Source organism: Panulirus ornatus, chromosome 14 (genome assembly GCF_036320965.1).
Source record: "Panulirus ornatus isolate Po-2019 chromosome 14, ASM3632096v1, whole genome shotgun sequence".
NCBI lineage: Eukaryota > Metazoa > Arthropoda > Malacostraca > Decapoda > Palinuridae > Panulirus > Panulirus ornatus.
The window spans coordinates 60,989,703-61,011,462 of record NC_092237.1 but is presented as its reverse complement, the minus strand read 5'-3'; the positions used below and the strand labels follow the sequence as shown (position 1 = coordinate 61,011,462).

At 47.1% G+C, this 21,760-nt stretch overlaps 1 protein-coding gene across 24 annotated transcripts in view; it reads left to right on the top strand.

Moving 5' to 3' along the window:
- LOC139753492 (uncharacterized) overlaps nucleotides 1-21,760 on the top strand; it is a 609,003-nt gene that overhangs the window by 524,687 nt on the left and 62,556 nt on the right. The window lies entirely within an intron of this gene.

The following is a 21,760-nucleotide window of genomic DNA, read 5'->3' as shown; positions in this document are numbered from 1 at the left end:
CCGCATTTTCTGTAACACAAGGGGATACTTTGCTCCCTGGAGAGTCCTCGGTATTACTAGGAATTAGCCACACTTAGCCTGGGAAGGATCATTGTTATGCTCGCCATCAAGGCCCAGAGCACTCGCTTCCCAGCGCTAGTCCTCCAGACGTGACTGGTCCGCCACCTTGATACAACGCCGGCAGAAGGCACTTGGGAAGTGCCGATGGAGCGGTTCATTCTCATGTCAGCTTCCTCACACTACCGCTGGTGGCGACAGGAGGTCGTGGTACAATAGGTGGTTTTTAACCCTGATTGCCTGGCAAAACACTCTTTTGACCCCCTCTCCCCCGCTCGACAATGAAGTAAACTCGGTGCTCTATCGCCATTGTCTTGTAAACTCGAGTTTGAAAATTGTTGTGAGGGTCGGAAGGCATTTTGTGGTGCTGATCGGGCTGTTCCAAGCATGTTGTTATCGCCCCGTTATGGCGCATTTCAGTTCAGGTATTGTTTAGTTGTTCAGGTGAGAGGGACTAATACGTCGTTCAGGGGAAAGCTGTTTATTTTACTTATAACTACCAGGAAGTAGTGAAGGAATTTCTAGCTCGTGGAGCTTCATGTATTATCATCGTTGCTAAATGTGAGGGAAAGGCAAGTGCTCGATTTGAATTTTTTGTCCAGCTCCAAAGGTTTGTAGTGTTCAGTCGTCTTCATTGGGGACACGAAGGAAGGTTATGAACAAGAAGGGAAGTGTTTGCATTGACTTACATCCAGGGGGGCCATCTAGGGCTTTGATCCCACACAGGTACCCTGTAGGTTTGCAGAATAACCCTGTGGTGTTTGTTGTGTCTACGGGACTTAGTATGGTACCTGTCATGTCTCCTGGACTTAGCATGGTACCTACCGTGTCTTCAGGATCTAAAATGTTGCCTGCTATGTCTTCAGGACCTCAAAAAGGTACCTGGCATGTCTTCTGAACTTAACACGGTACTTGCCATGTCTCCTGGAGTTAGCATGGTACCTGCCGTGTCTCCAGGGCCTAACAATGTACCTGCCCTGTCCTCAGGGCCTAATAAGGAACCTGCCACGTCTTAACAAGGTGTCTGCCATAGGACTTAAAGGGTTTCGTGCCCTCTGTCCTCCTTGACGTGACCCGGCGTGAACTTGAGGTGGTTCTGGCAGTCATTGTAAAGATATGTGGAGGAGGAGGAGGAGGAGGAGGAGGAACAAGAAAGGGTCAACACGGTGTAGTGCCCTTTAAAGGTTCCTTAATTACCAGGGGGAATTATAAAAGTTAATCGAGACTCTCCTCGCGGTCGATCATATGTTATTAGATGTCTGCTCGATACAGACTTTGTTAATACATTAATTATTCGTTTGTTTTTGTTCTTTGTCATTTTTTTTTTCAAGAAAATGTCACCAAAATATATATTTTTAATTTGTTTGCAGATTTAATCGTAAATGTCAAAAACTTTAGCCGTAAATACGGTTTAAGAACACCGTCCCGATCACCAATGACACTGGGTCTCAAGGATCATATATCATACTAGGTCTTGAGGATCGACACAAGAGAGACAGGAATGTGTTTACGAGACTCCTGGGAGAGTTACGGTCCCGGGAACCCCTTCTGGGTGAGAGGGTGAGGGTTGCTCTCCCCATACCAGCCGCCTGCCTGGTACCTGTGATCCTGGACCTGATACTTGCTCCCCCCTCCCCTCTTTTGCCCAGCAGGACTGGCAGGGGCGAGGGTCCCCTGCCGTAAGCAGGCTATCCTGACTGTCTTCATCCCTCCAGGGGGCAGATCGTTGAGGTCTCAATTCCAGGGTGTAGTAGAGTCCTGCCTACGTCACTGGTGGTGGCTGATAGAATGGGGGTCTTGGGGAAATTGATTGCGCGAGTGGAATGACTGGGCATGTGCTGGAAAACAGTGACGATAACTTCCCATTGCACACTGAAACACATACAAACAGAGTTACACCTTCATGTAAAGAATCATACACACATAAGCTCATACACCAGTCTCATGTCTGTAATAGATTTTTCTTTAAATGAAAGCGAAAATCCAAGAAAGAAATTCGTGGATAAAGTGAGAGTCTACTAGATTGATGAGGAGGGAGGGGGAAAAAAGTGTGGAAACAGAGTGAAATGGGTTGACAAGACGGAGGGAGTTAAGTTACCCTCAGTAAAGTGGACAGAATACTTGGAAGTGGTGCTGGTCACCTGCAGAAGTCTGAACCTTCGTTGAAGTCTTCTTCTCTCCACCCACCTTGTCATCCCACACCCGCCACCTTGTCCCGGCCTCAGCCTCCACCATCTCTTCCCCCCTTCGTCCCACTCCCCTCCACCGGCCAGGTTGTCACAACACCCGCCCCAGAGCGCCACATCCCTCATCATAACACGACAGTAACACAGGTTAACCGGCCGCCTCGCCTCCAGATCCGACTGGCTTGTTTTTCTCGAAACGTTTTTCCCTGACGACATTAAAGCTCTCGTATTTTAGACAAATGCGTGTGATTTTCCTGATAGGGAAAAATATCTCTGAAAGTGATGAATGTTTCTTGTACGTCTGTGGGTATTAAGACGAATGTCGTATCGTTGTCTTTTAGGGGATATGATTGAATTTCAGTTGAGAAACGTGAGGAGAACAATGATCCCCCACGAGCAAGGAGCAGGGAGGCAATAGGGAAGCTAAGCCGATTACTGGACGAAGGTCCATGAAGGTCGTAAAAGCCGGTTACTTTACAACCAGGGCTAAAACTGGGCCCACTGGTGACGACCTTGACACGCTGTTCTAATTGTAACTGGCAGTTTAGGAGGTAACTCAGTTACCTGTTTGCTGAGAGAGTATGTAAAAGTTTAACATATCCTGACAGTGTAACAATTCTGATACTTGGTGTGTGTGTGTGTGTGTGTGTGTGTGTGTGTGTGTGTGTGTGTGTGTGTGTGTGTGTGTGTGTGTGAAACCAGTGAAACCATCCATAGCCAATTCCCATAGACCTTTACGCTTCTCCTGCCCACTTTGTATTCCCTAGTTCATTCCTATGACAGCACGTTGCCCCCTGTATACCACATCGCTCCAGTTCGCTCAATCCCATGCACGCCTTACGCCCTCTTGCATGTTCAGGTCCTGTTAACTCAAACCATCTTTCACTTCATTCGTCCGGTCTGGTCCACAGTCTATCCCTTTACCTTGTTCCCGTCTTTTCTGACACGTATGCCCTGGATCTCGCCTTACTTATCCTTTCCATATGTCCAAACTAGACACACGTCAGCTATCTTTCAACCATACACTATTTTTACCACACTGCTTTACTACCACACATTTTTTTTTTACCCTGTCTGTCAGTTCTTTCTTGATCAGTCCTCCTTACATTGCTTGTTGTCCTCAAATATTTCATTTCGAACACAGCCAATTTCTCCTGTGCTTTTTTCTATATTCTTTTAACAAGGGCCTACGCTTCGACAATAATAATGATGTAGTCCATTGAATCGGCCTGTGTCACCACTTATACCTTAACTTGACCTTTAATCCTGAATGTACTTTCACATAAAGGAAAAGAACATACCAGGTCTACAACAGTTCACTGGTTTCCTCGCGAAAATGTCATAGATCGTTGGAAGTCGGATCTTCAGCGATACGGGTTTACTCTCTCACGGAGGAGACTTGAACGCACTCGGAGATAGTGATCTCGGTGTGAATTTCTCTACCTTTGAGGGCTGGTTGATGGCACAACTCCAAGATCTTTGAATTACGTCTTGTCTTCGGCGAGTCTAAGTCTATTCTCTTGCCTCTGTTGTATGACCCGGAGTTATGAAGGAGCGAGTGTTATTCTAATGGTTTATAAAGAACCCCAGAGTTGAACTTTAACTCCTATTTGTAGATTCATATCACAGGCGTGTTTCTTGAGATTGAAATGTGTTTTTCCTCATCCTTCGGAGTTATCATTTATCCCTAATTATAGGCAAACCTTTTTTTGTTTTGACAAAGCCAAAAAACCAGGACGCATTGTCTGAACATCGTCAAATGCTGTGTAGTGATGCCCCGTGCATGTTTTTGGTTCACCACATGTGGATGAAAATTGATATCCTAAATTTGTGTTTCAGTGTATGATTGGAAATCTGGAAAGATGTAAAAAGCTAGGGATGTTGTAAATGTGTGTAAATAGTTTTGTGGAAAAGTTTTAATTCGTGAAAAAAAAATAAATAAAAATAAGACTCCCATGGGCAAAATGTTAAAGTTCGAAAACCACGCACGGTTTTCGAACTTTAAGTGTTCAACGCTGCCATTGGACAGACCATCTAACCTGTCAAGGATGAGACGTAGACTGAGGCCATCAGTGCTGGGCGAGGAGGGAAAACACTACGAGCCGCCATCCACCGCCCTGACAAGCCTTCCAGTGCCGACTGTTCCTCCCTACCCCATTGAGCTGTTTGAGAGCGGCCCTCGACTTGGACACACCAACCGAGCCTTCACCTTGAACGATGAGTTCTGGGGGACAACGAACCTGAAGGCGACGACCGTAGAGACTTCTCATGTCCCCGACGGAGAGGCCGTCCGTAGTGCCAGGCCGTCCCCAGAAGGCGCCGTCTACACCGTGAGTGGAGCCGCGGTGAAGGATGAACCTTTGCCCGAGGAATGGCAGCTTAGGAGACCTTTCAAGGATGTCCTTTCGAACGAAAGAATGTCTCACAATGGGTCGCCCTCGAGCAGTGATCCGTCACTGAGCGGCAGGTCACTACAGACCGGGGCTTCCCAGTCACCTGACGCCACCCAGCTACCGAAAGGCACCCAGCAACCAAATGCCACTCAACCAACGAACGGCACCCAACAGCCAGATGCCACTCATCTACCGAACGGCACCCAACAGCCGAACACCACCGAACTACCAAACAACGCTCAGCAGCCGAACACCACCCAACTACCAAACGACGCTAAACAGCCAAACGCCACTCAGCCACCGAATGGCATCAAACACCTGAGTGCAGTGCAACTACTTAATGGTGCTCCAAGACATAGGATCACCCAACAAGCGAACAGCGGCCAGCGAGGGAACGGCGTCCAGCGACCAAACACCACCCAATTATCCACCAGCAACTCGCTTACTAAAGGCAGACCACTGGCAAATAGTGGCCAGCGACCATATTACACCTATCTCTCGAAAGGTCGTCCGCTTCCGAGTGAAGGTCCATTAACCAGTGGCAGACCACTTGCAAATGGAGGACCATTGCCCAGCGGAAATGGACCCATTAGACACCCTGTGAACGGCCGATCAATAATTAAAAGCGCGTCGTTATCAAATAACGCCGTCACAGCACAGCTGTATCGCAGTCGTCATCGACATCCAAACGACATCCCAAGGAACTTACAGAATCCCCACCAGCTTAGAAACAGCCGTTTACATCCCGAGGGTAATCCAAGGCTTGACGGTATCCCATTGCCTTCACGACATAGACTGACAGGTAGGAGTGTGCTGGAGGACTGTGCTACGCCTCACCGCAGAGCCGTCATAAATCACAACCCACCGGCTAACCGTCCCTCTCACGGGCAGGACAGACCCGATGCCGATAGAACGTCTAGCGAGAGTGGCGCGAGCCGCTCCACTACCAGCAGTACCGTGACAGTCGAGGCTGCGAGAAGCAGGGTGTGTGATGCTATCTACAGCAAAGTATGCAAACCCAAGAGGCCAGGTCATGGACAAGGCGAAAGCACAGACCATAAAGCTGTAGGGGTGAGGAATAAGGCCCTTACCCTTCCCAGGTCCCCAGCTGGTCCCAGGGAAAACAACTACAGCAGCAAACATGACCTCAGGCCCACCGTACCGCCGGAGAAAGGCCCCGGCTCCGACGCGAACAGCAGCACCTCGACTCCTGAAGACGTCAGTCCACTGTACGAGGACCTCAATGAATTCGAAAACGATCCGCCCGAGGAACGGCAGTATAATATCGAGGTCAAAATCGACTATTCCCGGGGCAGCAAATACAAGATGGAGACCCGGCATATTGTAACGACGAAAAACAAAAGGCCTGACGCTACAGACAGACAGACGAGCGAGGTGACTAAAACCACCGAAAGTAAAAGCGCAACCAAGAGAGAAAAGGCCATATCCAAAAAGTTGAAGGAAGTGGGAGAGATGAAGTCATTCAAGTTGGGCATGATCCACGTAGTGAGGCTGGGCAAGTGGAGGTTCGTGGCTCTCTGCTGCTGCGGGTACGTACCTGTCTGTGTTCCTCCCCTGGTGAACCAGAGTCCATGTCTGGCTCGAGTGTATGTCACAGTTAAGTACATGTCTGGGTTAAGTGCATACGTTGAGAGAGAGAGAGAGAGAGAGAGAGAGAGAGAGAGAGAGAGAGAGAGAGAGAGAGAGAGAGAGAGAGAGAGAGAGAGTTGAGTATGATATGTCTTGAGTTGACGAGATGAGTAGATCATGTACCATATCTGGGTTGAGTGCATGTATGGTTGAAGCTCATGTTTAAGTTGAACTTTTTGTAATCAGTGATTTCCTTTTGTATTCTAAAGATTTAAGTTACATAGTTTTGTACTTGCCGTTTTCTACCATATTGGTTATGCCTAATCTATAAGGAAGTGTGTGAGAGACTAGTGACAGATATATATATATATATATATATATATATATATATATATAGTCATTAGCCTTGTACTGCTGTTTTATTCTGAAGTAATATCAACAGAATAAAGAAGACATTTCATTGTTATAGTGTTATCACTTTATAATAATTTCTTTGGATTTCTCACTCAGGCATAAATCTGAGGCAGTCTTGTTTATAAACTGAACATCTCAGTACATGCTGTAAAAAGAGGAGATAATGCCAGTCGGTCTGAGATCCAAGATGGCATTGTTTTGACCCGTGAGCACACACCAGGAGGGAGGGGGAGAGAGGCAAGCGGTGTGTCTCAAGGGCGTCCCTAATGCCCTGCTGATATTTAAATAAACATTTACAGAGATTTACATCTGAAATGACGGGCGTAGCGCCTGTTTACATGCGCATGTTGAAGCATCTGTGTTTTAATGGATGAATCTAAATCATGTGTTTATTTCAGGTGCAAAACCCCAGGAGTGAAGTGACGTTTGTTTATTAGTATACTGTTCAATCCTTTTAAGAGGGAATTTGCAACTGCTTACGTAGTACCAGCGAACACAATCACGACTCATAATACGCGTGTTTATTCCACCGTAATTGTTAGTTTACCTCGTTTATTATGTGATTAAACACAAGTTTACTACCGATCAGGCTCCACTGTGTATGTATTCGCCCGGTGTTAATGTTCCAAGGTATTCTTAGCTTTTAATTAAGTCTTGATAAAAGTCTTGATATTTATTTATAACCTGACGTTCATCAACTTGCTATCAGTATTGACAGCCTGTTATCTGAGCTAATAAAATGAACGTCAGCATGAGCAGTGTCACCTGATACAGCTGGGTTGAGGGAAAAACTGGTATAGATGTCGGAATTGTTAAGGACCCGCTAGTTCGGAGTATTTGTTCTTGGAGAATTAGAAGTTTCAGAACTTAGGACTTGGATGATCTGAGACTTAACCCTGCTAATGGTTATTCTACAGCTAAAGTTGTGTGATAAGTTAGTGGTTCGGGATTTAACTTCCACTCTGTTCTTCCCAGGCTTAGTATAAGACTTAGTGTACACTTCAGTTTTGTCAGTCGTCCTGGACTTTGTACAAACTTAGCTCAGAATGTCAGAAGTCGTGGACCTAGTATAAACTTAGCCTAGATTGTCAGTCGTCCCGGATTTAGTGTAGGTTTTAGTACTCGTCTCTTCCTTAGCCTCAGAGTTTGTTCGGGTGTCCTCATAGGTGAAGGGTCAGTCCTCACAACAGATTTTCCCAACCTCAGAATCCCTCTCGACATTACCTGAAAACCCTGAGATTCCCCTGACGTGTAGAACTCTACGGTCATTGTATAAGAATGATATGAAACTGTTACTTCTCAGAGCTCAGATGGTTGTATAAACTGCCAAAGGTTAAGGAAGGGAATGGCAAGGGAGGAGAGTGGTGTTGGGGAGTGTGTATCGCTGGCTTTTTGGAGAGGTTGAAGACCTTTGGTCTCAGACGTGCTTCATGAGGTCATCTCTCTCTCTCTCTCTCTCTCTCTCTCTCTCTCTCTCTCTCTCTCTCTCTCTCTCTCTCTCTCTCTCTCTCTCTCCTCTCTCTCTCTCTCTCCCTCCCTCTCTCTCTCTCCCTCCCTCCCCCTCCCTCTCTCTCTCTCTCTCTCTCTCTCTCTCTCTCTCTCTCTCTCTCTCTCTCTCTCTCTCTCTCTCTCTCTCTCTCTCTCTCTCTCTCCTCGTTTATCTTGTCACCGAGCCCGGGCCCGCCTATTAACCAACACACTCCAGCAACCTCGCATTTACTCTCGAGACGACTAGATGCATGATCGCAAGAGTCACGTACAGATTTAATTGTCGGGTGTTGGTTACGTTGCCTGCGGGCGGGCCTTCGGGGCGTAGTTAGGGAGAGAGAGAGAGAGAGAGAGAGAGAGAGAGAGAGAGAGAGAGAGAGAGAGAGAGAGAGAGAGAGAGAGACAGACAGACAGACAGACAGGCAGACAGACAGACAGACAACAGAGACAGAGAGGAGAGGTGTGGGGCGATGGTCCCGGGGAGCAGGATCCTCCCCCCAACTCCATCGTCTCACCCACTCACCTGCCTCTCGTGAGTCGGTCCTGGAGAACAGGATCGTACTCACTCCACCCTCCCACCCGCCGGATGAACCCTGCCCGCCGGGGGTGGGGTCGCGTTCTCGTATATTATTCACGTTTGTTAGCATAAAGATTTTTAGATGACGCAGCTCTCCAGTTTTTCCTGACTTAGGAGAGAACACGTATCTTTTTATCCTTTCTTATCGCTGCTTATTAGAGCTTGGTATACTCTGGTATTTGGACGTATGATCAGTATATATTGAATATGACGATTGTGGTGGATGCTGCATTGTTTTTTACAGTCGAGGAGGAGATGTGAGAGGAAACGAAGGTGTAAAAGATGTAAGAGTGAGATAGATAGAATGTGAGATGAGGAAACGAAGATGTTAAGGTTGAGGGAGACTGAGAAGGAAGAATTGAGGGAGTATCTCATCGTAAGAGTGAATGATTAGTTGCGACTCGAGGGCTTCTCACCCCTCGAGGCCAAAGTCAGTGAGAGGAGCGTGAGAATGCTATCAGGATACAACGGCTGGAGATGACTTCGCCCTGGTCTGAATCTGGTGTGTGAGAGGAGTAGGAGGGCCTCCCTCACTGTTGCCGAGGTCATGAGAACCAACGTGGAGTTCATGAGGGGAGGTGGCCAGGCTGTCATAGGATGAGAAAATGGAGCTCTGGTGAGGTGACCAGGTTGCCATGGAGATGAGAAATTGGACTTCGTGGCTGCCAGTGCTGAGGAAAAACTGGAGTTTATGGGGAGGTGTTTTGGTTGCCGTGGGAAAGAGAGTGCACGGGGCGATGTTCTGGGCGCCATGGGGAAATATCGTAGTTGTCATGAGGAGGAGAAACTGGAGTTTGTGGGAAGGTATCCTGGCCGCAGTGGGGAAATGTCCTAGCTACAATGGGGAGGTATTGTGGCTACTATGGGGAGTAGACACTGTATCCTTGTCGGGTGATGTTTTGCCTGCCATGGGGAGGAAGGTCTGAGACGCCTCGGGATGGTACATTTGGCCACACTGGCAGTGGCAGATCAGGGATGTAGGATGGGCTCGACCAGAGGTCGGTGTGGGATGACACTGCCTTCATGTTCATCAGGCGAATGATCACCCTCAATAATGGCAGGTCTTCATCACGTTCTGTTTATGGGTATTCATAGTTATCCCAAGGGTGTGAAGGTACGTGTTGGTGTACCTGGAGGTGGGATCTCGTGTGTGACCCAGTCCGCCCCCAGGCCTGCCCTCGAGTTGCTTCTGTTGTCCTGGTGGGTCTTTTGGTTCCATCATCTGCGCACGCAAGCGCAGGGGAGACTTGAAGAACAGCATCCGTGAAGGAGTGTAGATTCTTATGTTGGGGCGCGTAAGGGTTTATCGTTTTTTCGTAAATGTTCAACACAAAGATGTCTCAAGAGTTTAAATTATGAATTAAGCAACATTCTACAACGTGTGGGTGATGACTGTGTCATTGGTGAGGAACCTTGCTGAGCGGAACAGTAATGTAAAACATTGCAACGCCCAGATGATGATGATGACTCCACTGACACTGGCTGAAGGATGTAAGAAGCAGGCTACCCTAATTGACGTGAGAGAGCACGGCAGTGATGTGCAGTGGCGTCACCAAGGCTTCACTCTCATCATTCGTGTTGGCCATACCAGACACGGGATCAGGCAGATTCGTTAGAAACGAACGATCTCTTCAACAGCCACGTTGAGAATCGTCAATTCAGCAGAGATTCCCCATATTTCTTCCTCACCTTTTCCAGGGACGTCGCTAACCCATCCACATCTACAACTAATCTCTCGGAAATTCGTTTCGCGAGAGTGATGTAGTTAAGGACTGTAACTGACGCGTTAGACTTTATAATGATGTATCCGTTTCCTGCTGAAAAGACTTCTCTTCACATGCTGGGGACGAGAGCGAAGCGTCCGCCACGTTTTAAAGCTGCGACAGCATACCTGATTATTCCGGTAATGACATCATAGTCGTAAACGCTGTGAGGGCTTGGGAATTAGCTGTTAACGAGAGTGATTAAACCTGATACTACTAACGAGGTCGGGGTAGGTTGAGGAGGATGTGTCTGGCACAGCTGACTGAGTTAGGGTAGGTTGGAGAGGAGGTGTCTGGCGCAGCTGGCGGAGTCCGGAGTCGGCTGGGGAGGAGGACATGCGAGAACGTTGGATATCAGATGATACCCGGAGCTCATGACTTAATCGTGGCTTGTGGTGGGACTTGAGTGTGAGACGACCCACACCTCTTATGACCCACGGCTGACACACTGTATCACGTCGCCAGGCACACCGCTGCCTTATGACACTTGACAGCCAGGGCGTCATGACTACCCCAGTGAAGCCCGGTGGTTGAGATGTTGCTGGAGATGATGTTGAGAAATAGGACTTCTATGGGTTCGTATATAGACCTTACATGAGAGAGAGAGAGAGAGAGAGAGAGAGAGAGAGAGAGAGAGAGAGAGAGAGAGAGAGAGAGAGAGAGAGAGAGAGAGAGAGAGAGAGAAGAGGAAGAGGAGGATGCTTGCTGCATATTATATGAAAGAACATGCCACCACATCCCACAGTACTACTGATCCATCGCCTCCTGGCGCAGACAGGAGACACCGCCACGGTGCAGCAGGCGGTGAGCAGTGTCACGCAAGATCCTAGCGTTAGTAACTAAGGCTTGCGTGGTTCCTTCTGCTTGATGATCTCTGAGGACAGGAGCGAATTTCTTCCCTTGTGTGGTAAATGTAATTTTGGCCACGGTGTGCGAACGAGGCGAAGTCCTCGCCCATTGTACATGTCATTCTTGGTCATAGCGGACAGATTAGCTTTATATGGGTAACCTGTTCGTGTAGTTGCTGCCATATTGTGTTGGGGGTGTGTTTACGAGAGCAATGGATTCTTGTCATAAAATGGAATATGCTGACTGCTGTTGTAGGTCAAACCTGAACGGACCTTTGCCAAAGTTACCCAGTTCCATACTTAAAGTTGGGGAAAACTTGAAGTGCAACACCCAGAAAGCACCGACTGCGGTGGTGCTGTTCATTTCATCTCACTTATGGAAATGAGGATATGAACCTCGTTTGAGGCGTTCGACGGGAGGTGCTTGATTGGACATAGCAACAACAGACTGTACGAGACGCTGTGAGCCACACACCTCAGGGGCTTGACACCGCCCTCCACTCCAGGCAGGCAGGTTTGGAGGCAACCCCCCTCCCATTCTCCCCTCCTCCTTGTCCCTTCCGTCCCCTCCCCCCCCTCCCCTCCATCCTCTAGCACACCCCTCCCACACTGCCACCACCACTGACGCCCACATCCACAAAAACAGGATAGCTTTCCCACCGCCTCGACGGGGTTGAGAGAGAGAGAGAGAGAGAGAGAGAGAGAGAGAGAGAGAGAGAGAGAGAGAGAGAGAGAGAGAGAGAGAGAGAGAGAGAGAGATCCGTCCGACACCACTAATTATGGAGGATTGTTTGTCCAGTGAGATTGAGTGGTGTTGGTGTGTGGTAGCCGAGCCCAGGGGTCTTGTCGTACATGTTGTGGTCGTGAAGGAGTGTGGTGGCCCAGCCCAGGGGTCGTTTCGCACCCACTGTGGTCGTGAAGGAGTGTGGTAGCCCACCTGAGGGGTCGTACCATACACTCTGGCCCTCTTACTGCTCAATCGTAAGTTCACCGACCTAGAGCAGAAACGAGAAGTTTGACTGCGGTTGTTCAATAAGATATAAGTCAAGTTTTGATAACAGAAATGTTGCATCACTTGGAAGCAATCCCTACATGGGTACCAGGAGATACGTTTTAGAAGCCAGCCTATTGAAAATAAATGAAAATCCGTGCATAAGAATGCTGAAGCAGTATGATGAATGGAAAACTTGTTTACCTCAAAGATAACCGAATGAGTAGATGTGATGACGGAATGTTATTTCACTTTGTGAGCAAAACCCCGACCTCATAAATGGACCTTGAAATGAAAAGATCATCTCGCATCTCTTGTTCTCCTCCGGTTGATTGGACCAACAAAATAATGATGGAGGGGAAGAATGCGAGTGAGTTTCCTTTCTTCCCATCACCACCAGGTTCACGCCTGGCTCTCGCATGAAAATGGGGTCCCAGAAACTCGTTTTCCTTGAAATTTCATTTCTCTTGTGTGTGGGAATACCCAGATATCACCAGAAACGAACGACATTTTTTGAGGGAGGCGTTCGATATAATTGTGGATAACAAATCGAAGACCGGTTGACCGAAGAGCGCTGATAGATTCAGACAGACGTGCCTAGTGTGGCTTGCGTTAGGGGAAACTAGTGTAGACTTTAGGCAGAGATCACACGGGTATACTGGAGTTGTATCAGTGGAACATGGGTGTACTACACTTGCATGGATGAAAGTGTATCTTTGTGCATTAGGATACAATGTAAAGTGTACACCATTTTGAGAAATTTGCTTAGCTGACGTAACTTTCTTATATTTCATCTTCGCGGTTACCCAAACACGTTTTCTATAAAGTTTTAACGGCAATTTGTTTGAATTTTTTGCTGTAAATCTAATATCAACTACCTTTTTATATTAATTTCCCAGAAGAAACAGCACATTAATGAATTGAACACCTATTGATCGATGTTTTTTTTTTTTTAAGCTATATACAGCCATATTCCCTTTACAGTATCTTCAGATTCTGGGCGATAGTGTCCTCTTCAGCTCTGTATTAATTCTTGGGCAAGTAATGCCGTATGACAGGTCGTGTTTCTGAGGGGCTCCGAGGCCGGACACTCGGTCCCTATTTGAGCACCACTTGGAAAAAGTACTGGGTTACGTCCCGCACTCAAGGTGTCACTCCAGTGACCCTGGTTAGCAGTTCCCTGGTGAGCGTTACTTGTAGACATGCCCTTCGAGTCCCTTACTGCCACTCGGGGATTTAAGATTTCATTTACCTATTATTCATTTTTCTTTTAGTTATTCCCGGGTTGATTATCATGTCACTGATTACTTGTCTCTTATTTGAAGGTGTAAGTCTCTCTCTCTCTCTCTCTCTCTCTCTCTCTCTCTCTCTCTCTCTCTCTCTCTCTCTCTCTCTCTCTCTCTCTCTCTCTCTCTCTCCTGGGGCTGGGGATAAACCGTGCAGGTAATCGCTCCGTCCCCCCCGGATTTCATAAATAGAAATTACTTCCCGTATGGGTCGTCGGTACTTTGTAAGAGGTAATTGATTATGTGGTTACACACCCCCCCCCCCCCCAGCAGCCCTAACAGATTCGGGCCGTTGTCTTCCTGTTGTTGACCTGTTTAAACGGTAAATGGATTCGAAATACAGGACGGCCACATCCTGTATGTGTGGGTCAGGCTACACTAGGGTGGATGTGTGGGTGATGCTTGTGTCGTGGAAGGATTGTGTCGTGTCTCTTCTCTCCAGGAAGCTCGTTCGTTGAAGGTAAATTAAATTGATATATTGTTCGTTGAAGGTAAATTAAACTGATATCTCATTCGTTAAAGGTAAACTGAACTGATATATCGTTCGTGAAGGCAAACTAAACTGATCTATTGTTCGTTAAAGGTAAACTAAATTGATATATTGTTCGTTGAAGTTAAACTAAACTAATATATCGTTCGTTAAAACTAAACGACTGATTTCTCGTTCGTTAAAGGTAAACTGAACTGATATCTCGTTCGTTAAAGGTAAACTAAACTGATATATCGGTCGTTAAGGTAAACTAAACTGATCTGTTGTTCGTTGAAGGTGAATCAAACTGATGCATCGTTCGTTAAAGGTAAACTGATATATCGTTCGTTGAATGTAATTCATTATTCGGTAAAGGAAGTGTAAAGTAATCAAATACATCGTTAAGGTAGATTAATGAAAGCACTGGTCGTTAGAGGTGGTCTCACTTGTCATTTCTTAAAAGGTAACTAATTTGATGCCTCGTTAAAGGTAAACTGACCTATCATCGGTATGTAAAAGTAAACATTTGCTCCATCGGTCGGTAGAATTAAACTTTGATTAATTCCTACGTGACGCATACACGGGACTGCTGGCAGTCTGACCCGCATGGGTTCTGATCAGATCATGGGACGAGGACGCCAGTCTGCAGTTTACTCAGCTGTTCATCCTTCGTTTTAGGATAGGTAGATAGGTTGGGTACCTGACTCAGGCTAGGATATATATATATATATATATATATATATATATATATATATATATATATATATATATATATATATATATATATATATCTTTTTCTTTCATACTATTCGCCATTTCCCGCATTAGCGAGGTAGCGTTGAGAACAGAGGACTGGGCCCTTGAGGGAATATCCTCACCTGGGCCCCTTCTCTGTTCCCTCTTTTGGAAAATTAAAAAAAAAAAAGTGAGAGGGGAGGATTTCCAGCCCCCCGCTCCCTCCCCTTTTAGTCGCCTTCTACGACACGCAGGGAATACGTGGGAAGTATTCTTTCTCCCCTATCCCCAGGGATATATATATATATATATATATATATATATATATATATATATATATATATATATATAGATAGATAGATAGATAGATAGATAGATAGATAGATAGATAGATAGATAGATATAGATATATATAGATCGTTAATGAGATGGCCGTGATTAGGGCGTCTTCTTCTTTATACTGTCTCTGCTAACATGAAAAAAAAATCATGTTCCTTTTGCTTTACGGTTTGATTAATGTATCTTTTTGATTCTGTTACCGCAAGCCTCGTTCTTGATCCTCTCTCTCTCTCTCTCTCTCTCTCTCTCTCTCTCTCTCTCTCTCTCTCTCTCTCTCTCTCTCTCTCTCTCTTCTCTCTCTCTCTCGTGTTAATGTTATCATCGCCATTAACATGATGACAGTGAACACTTACCTCTGAGGTGCAAAAGAGTCTCCAGGATCCACACACACACACACACACACACACACACACACACACACACACACACGTAAACGGATGTTAATTTGCAGGTACCCATGCAGAAAAGTGACGAGCGTGTAGCCCCCATGGCGCACGATTAATGGTCATTTTCTGGCCATTACACACCCTGTTACATCCTTGAAGACAACCCTCGTCGACCAGGAGTTACGCCTCTCTTGACGCCATGGGGACCTACCTTCCTTTTTTTCGTAGGATTCTCCAGGTCGGTGAGGTGCCCCTCATGGGAGAGAAATTACCATAATTTGATGACTGGTATGAATATTCAAATGATTTACTTCCTGACTTTGATCTCAATAGTTTCGTCTCGGGGAATCGTCGGGTTTTCCTGAACCTTGAATATTACAGTCCTTCCAGGATACACCTGGTGGGAAGAGGATGCTATACTTGGTGTGGCGCTCTCAACTGCAAATCTCTGCTATGGCCATTAGCTGGAGAGAAGACAGTGCTAAGTTTTGCCTTGCGTTCAGGCAGGATCTGTAATTGTAAACGGATGTCATCACCACAAATTGAAAACAATGTCACTAAGGAAAGTTTGTTGAAAATGTGCTGTTTATTTACCGTATCTGCAGCAGCAGAGGATATATGATTCTCAATAATCATAATGAATGATTATTCTGTATATCACTGTAAGCTCGAGGAAAGACCACACGAGTAGCAATCAAGTTATATAAAGTTAATTAAGACATGTGTCCAGACCGTAGTCAAGTCAGTTCACGTTGTGTTGCGGTGGCGGCGGTGAGGTATGGCGGCTGTGTTTGTTTACATTACATGGCCCGGAAATGGCGTACGGGGGGTCCGGTCGGGTTGGGGCGGGGCGGGGCGGGGCGAGGCGGAGGCGGGGATTGCGATGGGGGATCATCCCTGACCTGCCCCGCCCCGCTGGTCCGCCTCTGGCGCTAATGTAATTATTAGGACCTCCCACCCAGTCCCTGGGACTCGCTGGCTGACTGAATCTCCGTCCCTGGTGAAGTTATTAGGTTATTATCTCTTGTGTAATGACCTGGAGGAATTCCATGATTAATTGAGTGACTGTATCGTCCATGGAATAGTGACTCTCTTTTGAATAGAGTGTGAACGACTTAATATACAAATTGTCAGCAAAAAATTAGAAACCCGATCGTATTAGTGGATGAGAAAACGCCGAAGACGAACAAGAACAGCAACTGGGCCCGATACTGCGCAATATTTGTGGCCAAGATGCAATTCATTTTCTTTTAAGTTTCGTCAGCGTCCAGACGGACAGACTGACAGACGTTTCACGCGAGAGAAAACGAGGTAGCTTTAACAGGGGACACTCAACGTCTTACTGATATACGAGGGTAAACAGATACTTTTTGCCTTGTCTGAAACATTTATCAGTTGTTTATTTTTGTTCTTGACATTTTTCTTCCGTTGTTGTCACTGAACGCTGCACAAATGTACACACATGACAAGCATTAATTTCATTTTATGATGCAAGGTGTATTGTCAGATTAATCTTTTACACGTCAAATGTTCCTTGCGTTGTTTGTTTTTTATGTCACAACATAATGCCGTAATGACGTTGATCATAGACGAAAACATCATTACATAAACATCATCTCGTCTTTGACCAGGCCATTACAGAGTCAAAACTTCATCTCAGTAGACTGAGTGAGAGTCGCTTTCTTTAATAGTTAATAAATGTGCCATACATGAAGCAGTTTGATAAAACTTGTTAATCAGTGTGTGTGTGTGCGCGCCAGTACCTGCCCACATATGTTTACATGATCGCGTCTGTCTGTATGACTGTAGCTATGATAAGGCATTTTATGGATACATACGACTCCATAACTAATTCCAATTCTATTTAAAGACTCAGCCAATACATCAGCAGTTGGACATGTATCTGTGAATATTAGTCTCACATGATTTTCATAATTACCCGAGTTCTCTCAACATTGGAGACGATGTACAGGAGGCTATACAGACTTTCAGTATAGATATCCTCGCTATTCAGTCGTTGTAAGAGTGTTTGAAAGCACCCAAGAACATGTCAGTTAATTTCTCACATATAAATAGATCCATGTGACCATCTTGAGCAGTCCTGTTCAGTTGTGGATGGAAATACTGTTTTATCCCACAAAATATATATATGAGGTGTATTCGTGAGAATTTTACTCAACCCTCATAGAATATATGAGGACGATAGATGCTGCTGGTCCATGTGTTGTAAACAGACCACCGCTGCTCCTCACACTCGAGGGATTGTTTGAGTGAGGTCCTGCCTCCTGCTGCTGCTGAGGCTGCTGCTGCGCCTGCTGGTGTTGCAGCTGCTGCTGGTGTAGCTGCCGGTGCGCCTGCTGAAGTTGTAAACCCCTCGTCACTTGACTGAGGTTTGTGGTGTTGAAACAACTCCCCCCCCTTCCCCCCCCCCCCACACACACACTCTTCTACCATTGGTTCCCTGAGTACTGAGACCCAGGAGAGTGAGTGCATCCGTTGTCTTTGTTCCTCAGCTGATAAGATCATGGTCGACCCTCGTCCTCTGACTGCAGCTTACAAGCTTCTGTTCGTTTACAAGTGCGGGGTAGAGAGAGAGAGAGAGAGAGAGAGAGAGAGAGAGAGAGAGAGAGAGAGAGAGAGAGAGAGAGAGAGAGAAGGTCTGATTTAGCACAATTAGAGCAGCCGTATAGTATTATGCACAGATTCTTTATCAAACATTAGATTTTATGATTCTTTCTTATAAGATTCTTATCACCGAGTTAAGTAATGTAATATCTTTGATAAATTCGTTGATTCAGCAGACTGTTAGCTGTCGAATGTAGTAGATATTACTATGAGGCTGTGTTGAGGGTTTGTGTGTGTGTGTGTCTGTGTCTGTGTGTCATGACAGGTCATGGAGGAGATAGGGGCTATCATGAGACCTGCAGATCTGTCCGCTCCAGGTCCTCGTGATTGCCGTGACCCGGCGAGTCTCAAGGTCACCGGCACAACGACCCACAAAGGGAGGAGGGAGCGAGGGGATGTTCTCTTCCTTACACTCACCCTCTCCCTCATCCCACTCTTCTTCTGTTCTTCTCTCTCTCTCTTTCTCTATTTCCTCTCTTTTTCTCCTCTCGTCTTACGCATCTCTTCCTTCCGTCCACTTGTACCGCTATGGGTTCTGTCTGCACGTCTCCCGGCCTGTCTCCTGTCTTCCCCATCCTGTACGAAGAGCAGCGTGTGCTTCACCGTGTCCGTCCATCCTACGTCCGTTCGTAGGGACGTGTCTCAGTCCATCCGTCTGTACGTACGTAGAGACGGACGCAGGAAGACCATACGTCATGAATGATATGCAAGTTATAACACTCGTATCCTACACGAGTGTAGAATTTCTCGTCGTAATTATACTCATATCCTACACGGATGTAGGATTTCTCGTTGTCTTCCAGACGTGTCAGAAGAGGTTTTTTTTTTTTGCGTTGTTTTTTTTTTAGCTATATCCATCTATCTGTTTGTCTGTCTGTATTTAGATAGATAAGTAGACAGACACAAGTTTCAGAGACGAGCCAGGTTTAGCGTCAGTTACTCAACAGATCTTAAACTAAAACAAAACAGACTGTAGAAAAGGTTTATCAGTGGCGAGTGTGGGTTGTGTTGGGCTAGGCCATTGGCGGCGACAATTATGTAGGAAAAAAAAAATTGGCTCGGAAGTTAATTATCTTCAGAATCCCTTGTGCTTTGTTTTGCTTCAGAATGAAAATGTGCCTCTCGTGAGAGAGAGAGAGAGAGAGAGAGAGAGAGAGAGAGAGAGAGAGAGAGAGAGAGAGAGAGAGAGAGGTGGGCTTTTTCTCATTGAGGTGGCGGCTGTCCCCCAAAGAGGCCCCCACGACCACATTGTTGCCACTAATTGCTTTAAGTCAGCTGACCCTGGCTTGGGGCAGGCGTCATCCTGTCCCTATGGAGGGCCAGTCATGCTCTTGTGTCCCAGTTTGCCCTTCATTATTCCCGTCGGTGCCTGCCCGCCGCCGGGGTGGCGCTCATCACCATCCTCATCTTATACCAGAGAGCTGTCGATCCGGAGCTTTCTGTCCAGTGGCATCGAACCGCCACTCCTGCTGTCTGTATACGTCTTCGCCCTGCGCCCAGGCAGCAAGTGGCCCTCACCGATGGGAATCGATCATCTTCGTACAACGTATGATGAATATATAACCCGGATCTACTCTGTATACGCTTGACGATAGAGGACTTGGTAGTCGGCCTAGCGATCCATTTCCAGACGTATTTTTAAACCCGATGGTTCAGGGGAAAGTCGGGTTCAGGGTAGGCATCATCCCCTGTACGTTAAGCAGACGAGACTGTTTAATCAGTGTGAAGGATGAGTATCCATGAGCCGCACGTCAAGTTGTTTTTAAGCACGCGATGACACAACCTTGCTTTCTTCATTTCCCTGTTGGTTTTCTCTGGTTCTTATGTATCACTTACCTCGTCTCCTCCGCCTTGTGTGGTAGCATTATGACCTCCGCGATGAAAAGAAGGACCTTCCCCCTTGCCTGCCAACAGCTGCTGGACACTCCCGGCCATTGCCACCACCCTCACGAAAGGGGCGTCGATATAGTTGTTGGCAGAAGCCTTCCACCTGCCTGCCACCACTCACGCTGGTCCCTTCCGGTCATCGCCACCACCAGCGCCACCAACTGGAACAGCCGAGTGACGTAAACAATGGCCAGCCTGGAAGATTATTTCTGGCTTATCATTATGCTTCTTAACGAGGGTTGCAGGATACACTCACTCCGAGGCAGAAACTCACGTTCTGTGGGTTTATATAAGCACGCACGGTAGCACGTGTGCACACACGCACGCGCCCCTCTACACACACACACACACACACACACACACACACACACACACACACACACACAGGAGGCAAACAAGAAAAAAATAAACCAGAGGATGTTAGTCAAGTGAGCACACAGTAGACAAGGGAGTCTGACATTTAAAAGAGCTGTGACCTTGATGCAGACACGTCGGGACCAGCAGGTGGAGGCAGGGGCATGACGGTCATGCAGCGAGGTGATGCTTCTGTCACCCCCCCCCCCCCACCCCCCCAGGCTGACCCTAGGGCAGGGACATGACGGTCATGCCGCGAGGTGATGCCTCTGTCACACACACACCCCCAGCAGGCAGACCCAAGGTGTTCAGGGAGGCGGTGGCTGCTGTTCTCCTAACCTCTGGGGTAATGTGTCAGTCGGACGGACGGTGAGAGAGAGAGAGAGAGAGAGAGAGAGAGAGAGAGAGAGAGAGAGAGAGAGAGAGAGAGAGAGAGAGAGAGAGAGAGAGAGAGGCACGGTAAACGGGAGGCCAGGCGCGGTCCAGCCTGGTCCCCCGCACCGTCACAAGTGTAGCAGGACGCTGGCACTGACGGAGACCCCCCGTTGGTCGCAGCGCTGCAGATCGTACCGTCGCACTACGACGCTTGTGACAAGGTCGCACGCCTTAATAATACAGACCATCCTGAGTTCGTACCACAACAGACGTTGCAAAAGTCTTACCGTGGGTGCTGCCATTCTCTCTCTCTCTCTCTCTCTCTCTCTCTCTCTCTCTCTCTCTCTCTCTCTCTCTCTCTCTCTCTCTCTCTCTCTCTCTCGGTTGGCGGTCTAGTGGCTGGAACCCTTGGTGTCTTCCAGATATGGTTCAGTCGTTCCTCCCTCGTGTGTGGTGGTGTGTTACGAACTCCCCGACTGCCTGACTGATTGCTCATCTGACACTCACCGTTGTCATCCGAACGAGATAACAATCTACTGTAGTTTCCTTTCCTTTCATTCATCATTCATCCGCTACGTGTTCCAGGAAGGGGCAGGAGGATGAATAGATTTTTCATGCATCATTCACTTCTCCTCCATTGTTGGCCAGTGTTGTGCATTGTCTTGTTCTGGAGTGAAGGTTGAGTAAAAATGTCCGAAGATAAGGGCCAGGGAGTGTGATGAATGGGAGGGAGGGAGGGAGGGTCGTGCTAACCCGTCCCGCCTTAATTTAATTACAACCCTTCGCGCTGAGGTTGTGGTGCGGGTGTGGGCCGCCTGGGTCGAAAGGACGGCGTAATGGGGTAGGAGGGGAATGGGATCTGATGGGACAGAGGGAGGATTTGAGGAAAATGGGGGACGAGGGGCGCTGATTGGATGAAGGAAGACGATGAGGTAAAGATAGCCGGATGGATAGGCAAATTATAGACTGAGTGAGTCTAGAAGTAACGGAGTAAAGA